Below are 4812 nucleotides of genomic sequence, written 5' to 3' on the forward strand. Positions count from 1 at the left end.
TGCAAAAGTCGCTCAATTTATGTGGTTTCCGAGGAAGTCTAGTTACTTTTAGTATTTCTAGTTTTGAACAAATTTCCTTTAATTTTTTCTTTTATCTCTTCTGTTCAAAATTTTTCTTCACTGAGATTAAATTGTCATCCTCTTGGATTCTATCAAATCTAAAATTATGTTCATTCTACATGATTTTAGCAATCAAAGCCTAAGCTTTATCGGCATTCAGTTTACAAAGTTTTAATACATTTTCTTTAAAAGGCAAACTAACTGTACTTGCTTTTAGAAATTTTCATAAATATGCAAATATCTTGAAATTAAAATAAAATTCAAATTATAATTACTTAATGATATAAAAATCCCAAATATTAAATTTAAATGTTTAAATAAAGCTTCATTATTTGGTTTGAAACTTTAATTAAAGCTTAATTCTTTTAAAGTACTTTTTTTTTCTGTTCTAACATATAAATGTCTACCTAGTTACCAATGTAAACAATTGCTTTGTGCCTTTTCCAGATACAGGAGAACTTTCAGAGGTACAAGAATAGTTTAACTTGGGAAAATGTTCATTAGCAACCCTGTGAAACTGATGGGAAAAGCCACTGAGTCATGTCTTTCCTCTAGAACTATTAGATAGGATATGAGGCTGTTCAAGTATACGGATGTGCTACACACTTAGGCAGAGCCTTGCTGTGCTCCTACTGTCTGTGAGGAAAGTCTGCACGAGTTCACCAGTCTTCTACTGCTCCAGGCTCTGCAGCACCTGTGTCTGACACTGTCAGTGAGTTATACGCAAAGCCTCAAAAAATCTGAGCAAACCAAACTTTTGTTTCCAGGACACAGAGCAAGAGATGTGGAGTTGAATTTTCCTTGAGCTTGAACATGCATAGGAGCGGAAGTTCAGGTAAGAGCTAAGTGGATGCCAAGAAGTGCAGGTGATGGGACGTCCTTGTAATAAACTTGTTTTTCAAGTTGTCTGCAATATTTAAGTGCCTTTTAAAGGCAACTGTCTCACAATAGAAGACCTGATGGCTCAGTCCTCAGGATAAGACTACACAGGGACAGGTTGGGTGGCTAGTGACTAAAGTAGGTGTGAAGTTGAAAATGAAGCCCTTGAGTAAGAAGGTAAGGAAGAAACACTGTGGGGAGACAACCTTCAACATTTGATGTGAATATTAACAATCACAGCTTTGTAAGTCCCCTTGCCTGACATTTATGGTTAACATAGTAGCACAGAAGCTGCACTCTCCAAGTCTCTCTCTCTCTTCTCTCCCCCTCCCTCCCTCTCTTTCTTTCCCAAATTTACAGTCCCACCTTGCCTGTGAACGGTTTGCACTCTGCTGGATGAAAGGCAGGACAAATAGGAGAAATACACCTTCTTCCCTTGTGCCTGGACCTAAAGTGGAACATAAAATTGCCTACAAAAGGCCCGTCCTAAACTGCTCACAAATAATACCCCTCTAGAGACTGCCAGAGTCAGCGATATCGCAGAATAACCATATTTTAGAGACACTCAGATTCCCAGAGAGATTTACTGGGTCATTAAGGTAAGGCTTAAATTGCTAAACAATGCAGATTACTTTGCCCTCTGCTTCTGTGAACTGTCCTGCTAATTTCGCAGCACGTTGCTTGCAAGGACAATATATAGCTCAGGGACTCTGAGCCCAGAAATCTGTCAACCAGGTTAAGAGCCAAGGTACATTTCACCCTGAAAGGGGCACTTCCACACTCATGGGGTCCATCAGGGAGATTCTCTGTCCCTAAAATGACTCTTCACTGAGCAAAGAAGATTGAACTCCTGCTACGTGCCCACCACATTTGGTGCTCCCGAGGAAATGACAGTGGACAGGACAAAGCCCCGCCCTAGGTGGCTTACATATATGGGGACAGAAGGCAGTGGGAGACTGTCACTATAAATCCCCAACACATCAGGTGGTAAAGAAAGTCGGGAAGGGCTAGGGTGACAGCATGTGCTGGGGTGGTGTTTGTTTCGGTTAATCAATCAGGGAAGGTCTTCCTGCCAATGGGATGTCTAAGCAGAGATCTTCAGCTGAGTGAATACACCGACCATGAATATGCCCAGGCAAGAGAGAAATGCAGTTACTGAGATGCTGACATGCGGCAGTGACGTAAGGGGGCCCAGGGCAAGGTGAGACTGCTTTCCCTCGGATTAGTGGGAAATCACTGGAGGGTTTTGAGCAGGAGAGGAAGTAATATGATTTATATATTGATAGAGCTGCTTTCTGGCTGCTGTGAGAAGAAACCCAAGGAGGAAGGATGGGAGCGGATGAGTAGATGAGAAGTAAAGATACAGACAAGCGACAATGATGACAGGTGCAGCACCGACTTTGTACTCAGCACATGCTAGGGTCTAGGCTTCTTACAGTACTCTGTGTATTTTAATTGTGTATCTCCACAGCATCGATGCTAACATTGTAACTATTTCACAGCTGAAGAAACCAAGGTATAGAAAGTTTAAATCATGGACCCAAGATCACATTGGAAATCAGCGAGTTGGCTCAGGGTGGTGGCCTTGGAGGTGGCTGGGTGCAGGATACAGCCTGCATGAGGGGACAACAGGGCGTGCCGGTAGGGTATTGTCAGTAGTTCACCAGCAGTTGTTCCCATTTATTAAACATTTATACTGTGACATCTTCAGAGTGAAGCTCTTTATGTATATTACCTCCTGAAATTTTCACACTATCTGAATTTTTATTCCTTCCACTTTGTAATTATGAAAATCAATACTCAAATAGTTTGACCTATTTGTTCCTGTCCATAGCTGTTAAATGCTTCAATTCTGCCTGACCCTGTAGCCTATGAGCTCAGCAATGGGACTTTCCTGCCCCATTGTGCTTCTTTGTCCATTCCTACATTTATTCAGGATCTTTTTGCATCATTTTCTAGATTCTGGATCCATGTTTTCCTTTGAGCTTGAATACGTACCCACTCCTAGATGGTACTTCTTGCAAGGATCCTTATTTCACCTGATCCTTTTTCAGTCAGTAATCTCCATTTGGTGTATAATTTTATAGTGTGTCAATCATATCCAATTATAAGCCCTATGGACTGAAATGTATGTCTCCCAAATTCCTATGCTGAATGTCTAACCCTCAGTGTGTTACTTACCAGGATGCTGTTTGGAAGCAGCACCTCTGGGAGATGATGAGGGTCAGGAAAGTCCTTGTGCTGAGAGTATTTCCTTATAGGAAGAGACATCAGAACATTTGCATGTGCTCTGCCTCTACCCCTCTCTGTCAGCAGCTCTCACCAGAACCCAGTGCTGCTATGATGACCTCAGCCTCCACAACTGTGAGAAAAGCCATGGAGTTTATTGAATGATGTTCTGGCAGCCTGAGCAGACTAAAACACTTATCATATGATATCACACATAATCATATATGCTATACTGTATAATAGTAAATTTTATGTGAAACTATATTTCATTGCATTATCTAATACATTTTCTCCATTTTATGCTAGCCTGATCTCTCTTTTCTTGCCTGCTATTTCCTAATACTATGTAAAGCAAACATAAAAATTTTAAGTTTCAAAATCAGAACTCGATTCATTATTTTCTGATTCATTATTTATCACCAGACACTTGCGTATTATTCAGTACTTAGCATGCATACAATAATATTTGATGAAAGCAGTCATTTATGAATGAAGGGCTAATCCCAGTCTCCCTGAATAACTACAATGTCTGTAAAAGTGTTCTTCAACTGGCTGTAGCCTGCTTGGTTAGTGCTTCTAGTGAGCTTTTCTCTAATTCCTTTGCAGCACCTGACCTATTAGCTCTTCAGCCTGACCAATTTGTTCTGTCTATTAACATTTCCTGAGCGAATCTCAGTTCTGCACGAACCTCCTAAGGAAATGTGCTCAGGTTTTTACCCATCTCTCAATTTCAGGTGCCTCATCAAGATTACGTATAACTGTGCACTCAAGTGGTTTGCACCAAAGAGCATTCCTTTGTCTAATCATCTAAGACAGAGGAAAATTGCAGAGAGAAGGATGCATGCAGAAATCCTCCAAGTGCACAATTCATCCTGGGAATCAAAAAACAATTCTCTGAGTCCAGAGATGTGGGCAGTACGGTCAGAGAAAGCTGCCTGACCACCCCTAGCTGCAGAGCTCCAAGTCTGGGAAACTAGAGAAAGCAGGATTTGGATTTGTAATGTCTTCCAGCAGGCTGCACATACAAAGGAGCCGCAGATCAATCTGTGGTGTTAAAGTGCTTGTGTCCTATCCGGAGGGGCATTGCCTTGAATATTTAACAAGGCAGGTAATAGTCCTAAATGGCAATGGAACTGACTTCGGTGGTTTGGGTCAGCCATGGCCTGAATTATGAAACTGCAAAGAGAGAACAGGCGATTTCTATTGATTTGGGGCCAATTTCTTCTTACTTTGTGTTTTGCTTTAAATCTATGAACAGCGTTCTGAGCAGCTTCCTGTCTAGATAATAGAAAATACTTCCTTTAAGTGGCTAACTTGACAGGCTTTCATCTGTATCTGGGCAGCCAGAAGCCACTTGTAGCTCCTATCCTTCATGTTTACAGTTCTCTTTCCATCTGGCATTTTTTGTTTATTTGTTCATTCATTCAACCAGCTTTGATTGAATTTGTACAATGTGTGTGACAAAATGGTGGTTCTTTGAAGGAAAAATGAATAAAAATGTTTCTATGCTGAAGTTGCTCCTAGATTAATAGAACATTCCGGTCTCAGGATAAATTGATGCTAAATGATCAGTGTGGTAGAAATAGGGGACTGCAGAGTCTCCCACAAAAAAATTAACACAGCTCCTGGGTTGACCATCAGAGA

At 40.9% G+C, this 4812-nt stretch overlaps 1 long non-coding RNA gene across 1 annotated transcript; it reads left to right on the top strand.

The window, feature by feature from the left end:
• Window positions 1-825: 825 nt before the first annotated feature.
• LOC104874672 lies at window positions 826-2599 on the top strand. The gene is made up of 4 exons (XR_783835.2): window positions 826-895; window positions 1300-1538; window positions 1998-2140; window positions 2226-2599. It is a non-coding gene; the product is annotated as an uncharacterized LOC104874672 (long non-coding RNA).
• Window positions 2600-4812: the final 2213 nt, after the last annotated feature.

Source organism: Fukomys damarensis, unplaced genomic scaffold (assembly GCF_012274545.1).
Source record: "Fukomys damarensis isolate Sample0158 unplaced genomic scaffold, DMR_v1.0_HiC HiC_scaffold_35, whole genome shotgun sequence".
Taxonomy (NCBI): domain Eukaryota; kingdom Metazoa; phylum Chordata; class Mammalia; order Rodentia; family Bathyergidae; genus Fukomys; species Fukomys damarensis.